This window comes from Montipora foliosa, unplaced genomic scaffold (genome assembly GCF_036669935.1).
Source record: "Montipora foliosa isolate CH-2021 unplaced genomic scaffold, ASM3666993v2 scaffold_145, whole genome shotgun sequence".
Lineage (NCBI taxonomy): Eukaryota > Metazoa > Cnidaria > Anthozoa > Scleractinia > Acroporidae > Montipora > Montipora foliosa.
Genome location: NW_027179445.1, coordinates 8,887 through 21,697, shown reverse-complemented (window position 1 = coordinate 21,697; position 12,811 = coordinate 8,887). Strand labels below are relative to the sequence as shown.

At 42.2% G+C, this 12,811-nt stretch overlaps 1 pseudogene; it reads left to right on the top strand.

Annotated features, from left to right (window-relative positions):
- Window positions 1–140: 140 nt before the first annotated feature.
- Window positions 141–11,540, top strand: LOC137986168 (uncharacterized; annotated as a pseudogene).
- The last annotated feature ends 1,271 nt before the right edge of the window (window positions 11,541–12,811 follow it).

The window sequence follows — 12,811 nt, the reverse complement described above, 5'->3', positions numbered from 1 at the left end:
ACACAGACTTGGCGAAGAATTGTTTCTTTAGATTATCGCTGCGAAACGGAATGGCGGTTTCAATTGCTTGGCATCCCTACTCGCCTTAACCCTATCCTTTATCAAAAAACAAAAATAAGTAATCCGTGGTTTTACCGTAGATGCTGTTCTCTGGGATTCTAAAGGCGGCTTTGTCAAGCTTTTGCCACAAAAATACTAAAGTTCTGTTTGGTAAATTGCTGAAGTCTGGGCGGAATGCTGAGAATCATATTGAAGACGACACCTTTGATCTTACGTTTCCACTTAATGGATCTGATTCATCTGCCAACTCAGTTAGGTAATACAAATTAAAAACTTGAAAACGAAGTAGAACGTTCTGTTAACTCTAAAACGCAAACACGCGCAGACGCAAGCAAAAAAGAAACGTGTCTAGACGCTTGTTTCAGGTGTAGAATGAAAGAGAAAGAAAAGGCGTTTGCATTTGGCTCTTCAAACCGAAGTGACGCAATCCCCAAGCCCTAAACCAAACCAAGGAGAACATCACGCATGAGCAGTCTCTGTAAATGTCCTTGCGTTCATTGTTCGCGTTTTAAGCAATCTCGTTACCAGTCGCGTCCGACGCGCCTTGGAACAATAATAATAATAAATAATAATAACACTAATAAACTTGTATGGCGCCCGATATCACTTATAGCGATTTTCATCAGCGATAGCGGGCCGTTAGTGTTGCCGAGCAGAACGGAAGCGGTTGGCTCTGTAATAATCCAAAACCGAACAAGAAAATCTGCTCTCTGTTGAATAACTACGCGTGCGTTGAACGGTAATCTGAATATGCGTGGAAAGTCAATCTTTTAGAAATATGGTTTCTTCCTCTAAAGAAAGGCACTTCCACGACCGCATTGGACTACGCTCTCTGAGGTTCGCAAAGCTAAACCCTTTTTGGCAAGCAAGCTTAGTATGAGGCTTTAAAAAGGGACTATAATGTACAATTCGCAGGGGTCAGAGCTTCTAGGGCATAAAACTCGGCAAACAATTTTCAAGTTTTCTTCCCGTGAAACTAACATCTGGTTAAATGAAGGAAATTGAAACTGTGTTCCAACAAGCCAATCAAATATGGGCTTTTTTGCATTTGACCTCCTGGTCAAGGGAAGGATGACACTGGAACTGAAATTGGTGTTTAAGTGCAAAGCACATCTGAAATCTCACTTTTACAATCATCTTCGACCTCATAATATGAAAGTGCCGTGCTTCAGGCACGTTTTTCTATGTTAGATAGTCCATGTCCCACGTAATCCTCACTTCTCCATTTTCTTCGATTGGCAAGGGTGGGTTGACATACTACTTGTCTGTACACTCTATCCCATATTGCCTGCACATCTCCCAGTGTACCCGCTGCGCCACCTTGTCGTGGCGCTTGTCCTATACTCTCTCTGTGCACGCCTCTTGCCATCCACTGACAAATGTGTCCGTAATGTTTCAGTGGCATCTCCACACAACCTACACTGTTGTCTCTGATGTGGTCCCCCCCACCCCCCCCCCCCCTTATCTATGCTGTACTTGTTCGAGTTTGTTCTTAAAGCTTTTTCCTGAGCAGCAAAAATCAAACCTTCTGTCTCCTTTTTTAAGAATCCATTCCTGAGCCATCTCCAAGACTCCTCTCCAGCTTCATCTGATATTTGTTGGACAAACGTACCATGTAGGGATTCTCGTCTCTTCCAGTTTTTAACGTTCTCGTCTTTCCGCCTCCTCTCATAGTCCCTCAGACTCTCTTCTTCAACAACCACTTTAAATCCTTCAACGCAGCTTGAAGTGTCCACAGCTGTGCTCTCTCGTAGGTAGGCCATTCAGGGCTTTGCTGTCCCTTCTTACACACTCCTCGATGCGGAGCAATCCTCCAACCCTACCTTTTCCTCGTCAGGTACAGCCTCGGCAACATTACTCCTGGTGAGCAGGCAGCCATTTCATTGCCAACATCTTCCTTGTTCTTCTATCCATGTTGGCTACTTCCTCCATTGTCCATCCAGTCTACATCCCCGCACTGTAGCGTACTACAAGCTCAGGTATTGATTGCCACCGATCAAATTGCCGCCACTGAGTTGTGAATCTACACAACTTCTTGACTCTCTGCTCATGTGGAAAATCGTGGGACATCTAGGGGCGGAGTTCTGATTCAGTGCTTTAGCAATCTGCCCATCAAACCCTATGTAATGCTGCCTCGCGCCATTGGCCGAGTGTAAAATACTTCATGAGAGAAATCCCGAATGGCCGAAATTAAACATGGCGGCTTGTGCAAGAGAGCCCATCATTCGAAGTGTATGCGCTACAGGCGCTTGAGGCGCCTCTCCTCCTGGGCCGATTTTACGCAGAAAGCAGGCGAAACCGAAAACAGTTGACAGAGGGCGGATGTTTGCTGTAGACCCGTATTATAAACTTTCTTCCGCGAAGGACGATGCGTAAGTTCGAGCCGACGTGGCCTCGATGCTAGAAATGTTCGAGATGTGTGAGCTCAAATAAAAGATTTTTCAGGATATCGAGTTCGTCCATGTCTTGCATCTTTTCCTCAAAGCGTGAAATTTTCTCTTCCATGTCGGATGCTGTGATGACCCACTTGGCAAGGACTGAGATCCTTGTCCCAATCATTCAGGAAGTTGTCACGCTGCGACTTGGACCACTTTTGTTTATCCTTTTTTCTGATGTTTTTGGGCTCGCCAGCAATGCCATTTTAGTCGTTCATTTCATTCTTTCCGAGCAGGTATTCATTGTAGGGCCGCGTTTGGTATCGCCTGGTTTAACAATTCTCCACTTTGTTCGTTTGATCATGAACGCGTGACCAGCGAATAAGAGCCTGTTTTTCGGATCGCCAAATTGTACAAAACTTGATCCGCAGAGGAGGCCTGTTTCTGCTACATATTTAAACTTGTTTAACGGTATTCCTCCATTAATCAGGAGATCGAATATTTTCAAGAGTGGGAGAAATATCTGACATCTTTGACCGGAATCTTTACAGCGTTTAGAAGAACTATTTACCCAGGCCGACGCTGTACGCGCTTTCCTCCCCCAATTTTTTTGTATTCTTGTGTTTAGTTCCCCCATTTTACTCGGTTTTGTTATAGAGAGCCCTTTTTTTGAATGCCTGGAAACCGAAAAGAAGCGGTTACAAAGTTATTTTGAAAGCCAACATGTCAGTAGAAAGCTAGACTAATGCCTTTCTTGGTCGGGACTTTCGCTTGGTGTCACGGCTTGGAGGGAATATTTTTACCCAAACTTTAAGCGAAAACCAAGTGGCAAAACCGTGCCAGATATTTATTTGAATGGATTTGGGTTCTGGATGTTCCTTAATAGTTGTTTTGCTAATGAGAAAGCCGATGCAACGTTCTGGATATGTCGTCGTCTATCGCTAGAAATCAGACTACATTACAACGTCCCTGCGAGAAATGAAACGCCCATGAGGGCCTTCTTACGGACTCCAAATAAGTTGCTGTCAAGCACAAACCGTACCCATTACACGTTTACTTGCCTTAATTTTTATGGTAATGTTTGGATATAGCAATATTGAATGCCGGCGAGATGCAACTTTGAGCAATTTCTGTTTTCGTCGTTAAGAGGTGAGAACGACGTTCGTGTTTTGTTCCATACAATTCCTATGATTAAATCGCCATGTTTGCTTTGATTACGCAATATTAATTAGGGTCTCTGTTGCGCGTGCGTGTCCATTATTTCTCCACATGTATGTTCCGATGTTTATCTTTCCTTTCATCTTGGTGTTTGGAAAACGGTCCCAACTGTAATATGCCAAGGTATTTGTAGCCTTCGTCCTCTATTTCCCCGATATGGTGGGCCGTCGGTAGTTCTATTCCGCTACTGCCAACTTGTCTTCTCCTTTTCATTTTCCAGGACGCCACACTTGAACACGTGCGTCTAGTTGATCTTTGCTAGCTCCGTACAACTTCAAACAATCCATGAATAGTAGGTGGTTTAGTTGGCTTCATGTCCTTTGCCAGTTTGTATCCAGCTCTCATTTTTCGTCTTACTAGGGTCAAGGGTAACATCATCACTATAAACAGTAGTGGTGAAAAGGAGTCACCTTGAAAATTTCCTCGCCTAAATTTCACCCTCTCGAGATTCCTTCCTCCTGATGCCAAGCCTGTCTTCAAATTCCCCATGCTGTTATTGCTTATAGATATCAGATTCTTGGCAGCCCCAACCATCTCCCAGGAATTTCGGGATCCATGAATGCGACATCATCAGATGCCTTAGTGTAGGTCTATCCAAGCCATGGACAAGTTTTTTAACCCTCTCCCGCAGTTCTTCAGGATTGCCTTGTCTAGAAGCAATTGCTCTTTAGTTTCTCGGGATCCCTTCCTGCAACACCCTTCTGTTCAATGCGTTAAGCACGTCCATTCCTATTTCCATTGGTGGTATAACTTCTCTCACCACCCTCCTGTCAATACCTTCCACATAATGGGTTGGCAGGCAAAAGGTGCGGTAGTTGATGGCCTGGGCATCTTTCGCTGTATCCTTTTTATATCAAAACGGTTTCTTTCCCCCTCCATCCACTCTGTCATGAAAAAAAAAAAAAAAAAACATTTCTCTTGACATATACCGTCTTGCAAGTATTCTTGCAATATAGAGTTGCAATCCTGTCAGTTTCTTAAACCAGAACCCCTGAACAAGATCGGGACCTTCCAGTTTTCCATCTTGCTCACTCCATTTCTAATATCTTCCACAGTGATGCTGATAATCTTCTTGCACCTCTGGTGTAACGAAACCTCCACCTCTACATCCTCTGGTCATATGCTCTCTCATTGTGACCGGACTTCCTATCGACCAGATCTTGCGCCAGAATAAGGTTGCTTCTGTGGGATCATGTGAACAACCGTTTCGCCTCATTCCTTTCCATCTAGTGTTTTGTAGAACAGCTTCTGCATTGTTTTTACACCGGTTGATTCTGTGTGAACTGTGTGACAAGACTTTTTTCGGTCGTATAGTTTGATCTTTAACTCCACCTTCCTTGATTCTTCCGTTTCACCATGCCTGAGACCTACAAAGTGCCCCTTTCCTCAAGATGAGTTTTCTGTTCAATCCTTCACCTCTCTCTTTGTGTTTCAGTCTCATGTTCCCCCTTCGGACTTCCTCAATCTTGCTCAGGTCTTTTCTCCAAGTTTCGATATTCCTCTTAATCCTTCTCTTTTTAGAATGGCTCCTTTAGTTCTTCTCTCCATTGCCGTCCCTTTTATCATTCGCATTCTTTCTGTAATAACATATGCAGTACAATAAAGAATTCAGTTCAGTGATGTTTGTGAGTCTGAACTTTTTTGCACGGCTTTATTTATTTTTCCAACTTCCGCTTTCAGCTTCGTTCTTTCGCAAGACTTCATTGATGGTAATCCTATTCACTGTTCTATTTGTACTAATTTCTAGGATACTGTCGCAAAGGGCTTCCAAGTTCTGGGCTGATCTCGTCTTGTAATCTTCAGCAGTGAAACCTCTGGGTTCCTCTTCACGTTGATGGTATTTCCCTTTTGGATATCAGATGTTGTTGCATTTCTGGTGTATCTTGTGGTAAGATGCTCTAATAGTTTCAGTCTCCCTGATGTTCATGTCTTCCTCGTATTGCTATTTCCTCTTGCTCCACACCTGCTCTAGCCACTTAATCTGGCGTACTTGATCAGCCAATCGCTGCTCGGTGACTTCTGTTAATTCCGTTGCTTGATCTAACGGTCCTTTTTCTGTACCCTCGCCTCTCTGGTTCACTCCCTGACGTAGACATTCAAACAACCGTTTGTTATCCTCCTTTGACCATCCTAATCTCGTCTGTCGTTGTTCCTGCATTAGCTAGATGACGACCGGGAGCATACCTCTCCTGATCCGCAGGACACCGGCCGCACATGACAACCTTCACTAAAAGCGTCGGTCCCGTTGACGTCGTTAAAGCGAAATTCAATCTTTGACATTCTCTCAGCAAATGAAGTTTTTGTAACCCTAACACTGATGGCTTTTGGGTTTCTGGCACTTGGCGAAAGGTGCCACTCAAGACGCTGGTGGGCGAAGCGTCCATATTCCCGTGGTAGGCTAAAAAAACGAAAGGAACTTTATTTAAGTGTCTAATCTTATAGCTCTGTAGAGAACTAATCGGGGACACTGTAATTTGAAATTAACAAGTTAACGCAAATGCAAATCGAAATCAAATTTTGGTGTTTGGAGGAGAGAGGGAAAACCAAGTACCCGGATAAAAACATCCCGGTGCAGAGCAGAGAACCAAGAACCTCAACCCACATATCACACCGAGTCTGTGGATCGAACCCTGAGCCACTTCGGTGGGAGGCGAGTGCTCTCAACCACTGCGCCATCCCTACACACCAACAGATAATGCACCCAACCTTGTCCTACCCCAGAGCCCCTTTATTATTAGTATTATTATATTCTTATTATTATTATTTTATTATTATTAGTTATAATTATTATTATTATTATTATTATTATTATTACCCAATAAAAGTTGTTACCCCCGCTATTCATTGCGTCATAAAAGAAAAGCAATTTTTCAAATGGTTAACTTTTCTTTTCATTCCCAAGGGACCGGGGGCATTCATTGGCGTAGTTACTGCACCTCGAGTCATCCTTTTTGTTCACAATGAACAACAAGATCAAAACCAGGACTCACATTCTGAGCTCTCAACGATCGCCAATGCCTGGCCAATGGCTGGTTTTCATTTTTAGTTACAGCCTCACTGTCAGGAATTATCATTTGATTTTGGAATCATTACACAAGAAAAGTTATGTTACCCCCGCTATTAATTGCGTCATAAAATAAAAGCAATTTTTCAAATGGTTAACTTTTTCTTTTCATTCCAATGGGACCGGGCGGGCATTCATTGGCTTCAGTTCACTGCACCTCGAGTCATCCTTTTGGTTCACACTGAACAACAAGACAAAACCAGGACTCACATTCTGATCTCAAAACGATCGCCAATTGCCTGGCCCAATGCGGGTTTTTTATTTAGTTACAGGCCTCACTGTCAGGAAGTTATATACATTTGGTTCTTGGGTGAGTTTCAGTACCTTGTGAAACTTGGGTGGCGTACTTATCGCAATATAAATTTGCGTCTGATTTTGGAATAAAAGTCCGGGAAGTTCTGTTTGCTCACTTTTTTTTCGAGGCAACCTCTCCCCGACTCCTATATTTTTGTCATTTAAAACACCCGTGGTCCTGAATACGGTAGCTATTTTAAGAAAGACACCTGATTGTTTAGTTGTAATTGATCAATGACTGGTGCGACCATGGGCGAACGAGACCAAAATCACTTTCACAGCATGCCTCGAAGCTAAAGAAAGATTGAGGGTATGGGAAATGTGTTCCTATCCCCGTCATCCTGGCGAGTTAAATTACAACTTTCCACTACTTTTCTTTCATTATGTTGATAACACCACGGTGAATTTTCGTTTATCATCTGGTTTGATCAATAACTAAAGTCCTGAAATTGGCCATAAAACCTGCACCCGAGTATAGTAAATGTATTGAATTTGATGCTTATGGTGTTTTACTGTTTCCAGGACCACACCAGTAACCCAGGAGATTTTCCACCACCGTTTCTTCGAGGATGCATGGGAAGGCTTCTGGTGGGCTTTGGTCACCATTCAACATTGGGGTATGGTGAAAGGTGCTCTTAGATTTCATATTCGGGGAGGGTCTTAATTGGTGCGGTTAAAAATCTGTGGACTACTTGGCTAAATGGAAATTTCAGATCCTAAGGTCTGTTATCACTGTTACGAATAAGATGTGGGCTGTAGGACCTGTGTACAATCATAGCGCCACTCTAAGGGCCCTAAGGCGCAGTTCAAACGTCAACTTTTCATGTACGCAAACGGTAACGAACCTAATTCATTCAATAAAGTACATTGAAAAAAAAAGACAATCGACCTATTTGAATCAATTAAGTTCGACTCATTTTACATGGAAAATCGACTGTGGACGACTTCGAGTCAACCTTCTTAGGTCCAGAATAAAATGCATGCATTTTTTGAAATTTTCGTTTTCCGTCCCACATATCCTTTCATTCACGAAAGCATGGTACATTGTGATTAGGTCATAATTGCGACGTTTGAATCAACCCTGTGAACTTCACTGGGGGTGCTAATGGGGGTACCCAATTTTCAGTTTTAACTACTAATATTTTCGGCTAATTGTCAGTTAACTACTATTTTTTTTGGCAATTGTCAGTTATCTCCTAATTTTAGTTTATCTATTAACTTTTATTATCTCAGGACTAATACTTGATTCACAACACCCGAATTTTCTTTACTTCAAAACGTAACTGGTAACTAGGTAAAGGATTCCTTCAGATAAAATTTGATGACCTCACCTGGGCCCCTAAACCACTTTTTAAAATTTTCTTTATATATCTTACATTTCTCTGGCAAAGTCTTCTTTTTCTCTCCGCCACTACAATTTCCCGGAAAATTACCGAGAAAGTTATGGAAATTCTCAAACAAGCAAACAGAAAAATTAAAGCTCAGGTAGGTTTGTGCCCCCGTAAATTTGTCAGTAGAAAACTCTTTGTAGCGTAGTAGCGTAGTTTTAGAACAACCGCTTTTACGAAAATTATTCGACACTAGATTCTCAAAAATACAACCTGTAAGTTCGCACGGCGCTTGCCTTCATGTCAAGACCGTGATACGGTCATTGGCTCGACAGAGAGTATGGAAAGGACTGAAAAAATCAAAACTCACTGATGCTTCTTTCCGCTAAAATACGGTGTGTCCTCTAACTATAGGGCCCGCTTAATAAAGGTTTTACTGTAATCCGATATCTTGCTCAGTAATCTGACACTGATCTGAAAACTACTCGTTGAGTGTGGTGCAACCCGCGTACGCGTGTGGGGACCAACATTCAAACATTACTGAAGACGAATCACAAATACGCACCATTTAGCTCACTTGTGGCACTTACCAGAGAAAGGGTAGCTCCATTTCCAGTTGGGCCTTTGTCACAACTGCACATAATTTTCGGCTTTCCCGTCAATCCTTTCCCATTCGAAACAACTTTAAATCGAAGCCATCACGTCCGAACTTTTCCGCTTGCTGTTTGATTTCCACTAATAAGGCTGAGTTGGCAGATAACACAGCCACGAGGATTTGAATAGTGTCATGATATCATGCGAAAACCGAATTCAATAATTGTTTTATTATACATTGTTTCACATAATTCAGCCTCAGAAACGTGCAGAAGCGAAGCGTTCAGCCTATTTTGTTTCTGAGTAGAAGACTCCCAGGGGCTTAGTAACCAGGCAGACGTTGAACTTGACATGATAAATGTATTATCTGCAGCCGATATTACATTTATCATGTCAATGTTCACAAGCTATTGTGAATTGAATTTGAACTGCTTCTCGACCAATCAGATTTTTCATAGGGAGTCTGATTTATACAATAATATCAGTTAATATGTTACGCTGGTCACGCAGCGGGACAGGTAAAACGCACGAAATAGCTTTTGCTGTAGTGGAAAAACACCTTGTTGCTTTTATATTGCAAACAACAATCGTATTTAGTAGAATTAATAGCATATCCACTTAACTGTTAACTTTTCATTTATCTTTAACTACTAATTTGTTGGCCAAATATCAGTTTTAACTTCTATTGTTTTGGCCAATTTGTCAGTTAGAATGTTAACCCCCTGTAGCACCCTCTTTACTATTGGGAGTAGACCCAAAGAGGGTATTTAAGTTCGATACAGTGACGTTTCACTGTGTCTAAGCGACTAACATAGCTGAGTGTGATTGAAATGACGAACCAATTGAATTTGACTGGATGACCATTCCACTCTGCTCATCAGCGTTTAATTGTATTCGCTTTTATGTATTTTTGGGTCACGTACAGTATAATTGTGACCGATCGCAACAGTCAGTTCTGGGCAGAGTCTTTTGCATCTTATGGATTATCACGTGGTGTCTAAGCGTCTCAATATTTACCGCCCTTGTCCACCGCCTCTTTGTCTGCCAGTACAGTGCAGGTCTTCAAAATCCACGGCTCAAAGGTAAATCCGGCAAGGCAGTGGTTGTGCTTAAATCGCTATGAAAATACCATTTTAGACGAACTCAGACCGTTCGGCAAATCAAAACGGTCACGGGAGATCGTCACTTGTAAGTTTCCAAATACACTGTATAACGGTCGCAGCCTCCTCACCACTGAGGACCAATTTTGCAGTCTGCTGTTTAACGTCCCTTGAGATCTCGGAGGGTTTTTTATGTAAGATGCGGTATTGCCCCGCGTTATTTCATTTCCTCGTGTACTGTCTTTCATCGTAGATTGTGGCTGTTAACGTAAGCGAAGAGTTCAAGCTTGGGGTCACTATGAACGCAGAACATGAAAGGTAACCCCTAGGGTGATTTTTAAACTGACTACAGCCATATAAATGTGAGAATGATGAGTTTCAGGTCATCACCGAGATAAAGTATAATAATAATAATTAATAATAAGAATAATAATATAATAATAATATAGCTTTAAAAACGTCTCAGGATTAGTTAGTCCAGCACGAGTGCTTCTACTAACTGGGGAGACTACAAATCAAATGTTGAGGCCCTATTAGGGTTATCGTGATACGGGAGCTTTAGGTTATATAGGGATACGGGATATTTGGGGGAAATATAAACCGGTTACAGGGTATTTAAAGAAGAGATTACGGGATATTGTTTTGAAATATAAGCCCCCAAAAGTAAATAAGATAATCACAAAATTTTCGCAATATGTACCAATATCGGTCTCTTCAGAGAACTCTTTCGAGAAAGAACCTCCCCCTCATGGACACAATCACGTCATAAGAAGTAGCTGGTATTATTAGGGATACCAACCACAGGGCTTAACGTTAACGGGTTACGGGACATTTCGGCCAAACTTAATGGGATACGGGATACTAAGGCTCCCCCTCCCCTAAGGGGGAATCAATGTTGGTCTTTGAGGAGAAGGGAAAACCGGAGTATCTGGAGAAAAACCTCTACGAGCAAAGTAGAGAAAACCGCGGCCCTTGAATGGCACAGAAGCCGGAAATCGATCCGGCGGCACATTCCTGGAAAGCGAGTGCTCAAACCACTGCGCTATCCCCGGCCCCCGCTCTCCGATCTTTACATTTTGGTAACATCAACGGAAACCTCATCGATCTGTGGCCGGATTGTTTCCATTCTGGCGTCTATCTACCTGCTGCCGCAAAGGTGACTGTCAATCACGCCAACCTTGAGTACGTCAACTAAATTTCTGAAAGTTCCTCTGGATTTCTGCTTCAGTTTTTTCCCACGTGAATGAAATTGACGCAAGCTCTCCTGGCGCACGAAATCGATGGAGCAATTGGTTGATAACTAGGTTTTAACCCCCATTTCTCTTAACCATCATTCAAGAAGCACCACATCAGGGGCGAAAGATACTTCGATCATCAAATCACCTACGGAGTGGTGTTGGCAAAAGAATTTCCAACAGCGTGAAAAGTGTGTTCGAAAGTTCCTGCGCCACAATCCCCAAGAGGTGGTGGAGAATCATAGCCTCAAGAAACCCTTGTCCCTCTCAAGGTAAGGTTGCATCTAGTTTGCGATTTCTTTTAAATGCAATGGGCACATCGATCACACATATATTTTCTCCCTCGGATCATTGTCCTTTCCGTTAAAGATCTTTTCTTAATTATATCAAAGTAGGGTTTTGACCAGAATGATACTCGCTAAATGCTTGTTCAACTTGATCACCTTCAATTCCTAAGATCATGTATTCTAGAAAATGGCTCTTTTCTTTATATGGTGAATTAAACACTCTCTCTCTTTTAACCGGTCATTTGGGCGGCCGTGTTGTTGCCCTGTAGCAAAGAAACCGCGGGCCAAGTTGGTTTCTTTAAGAATCCTCGTGAAATTGAATTCTTCTCCGAGGAAACGATTTCTTTTGTTCGATTTTGAACATAGTTCATCGAGGACTGGTTTTAAAACTTCTGGAACCTTCAAAATCGAGAACGGTTACATCGCGCTTCATGTGATCTTGAAATGACCATATACCTCTTTTGTCCTCGGTTCACAACTGAGTTTTGAATGAATTAATCGAAACTTTTGATTCTGCTGCGTTTTAGGAAAAGGGTGGTTTGTGCATGGTCAGTGCAAAGACAGCGAACATAAAACATAAAACAAAGAAACTCGTCGAGTTTCATAACCATCTCCATAGATACACCTAATCGGCTTACGCAATAGTATACCCAATTCAATATCCTTATGGAATACAACGTTTTGTTCCAGGTATTTCCACAGCATTTAAATATGAATGCTACATTATCATGCAAATACAATACACAAAGATTCTTAATCCCAGGAAGATTTGAATTGGGGACAACATTGAGTTAACCGATTTAGGTCTATTAAACAATGATTTAAGCCAGTAATTCAATGGTAGACGTAATCTTAGTTTATCACTTCAGCTAATCACAAAGACATGCTGACAAACCGCAGTTAGCCAATCATACATGAAGCCTGCGCTACGGCGAGGGAAAGCGCGGAAAAGCACGAGCTAGCAAGTCATGTGACTCACGCCTTGTTTGCTTTTCACTTGTGATTAGCTGAGAATGCAACGCGACGTTTTGAAGCAAATCACATTCACGCGAACACCGCTCTAATGCTGTGTACCAGATAATTCAAAATCGTGTCGTGGCATAGTCTTTTCCCTCCGCTCTGACAATCAAAAAAATCCACACACACCCCAAAGACATACTGCAATATTTATTTTCCATGTTATTTGCAGACCCACCCGACGATGAAAATCAACAGTTAAAGTCAGCAGAAGAACTATTTTATTTTCTCACGAAGAG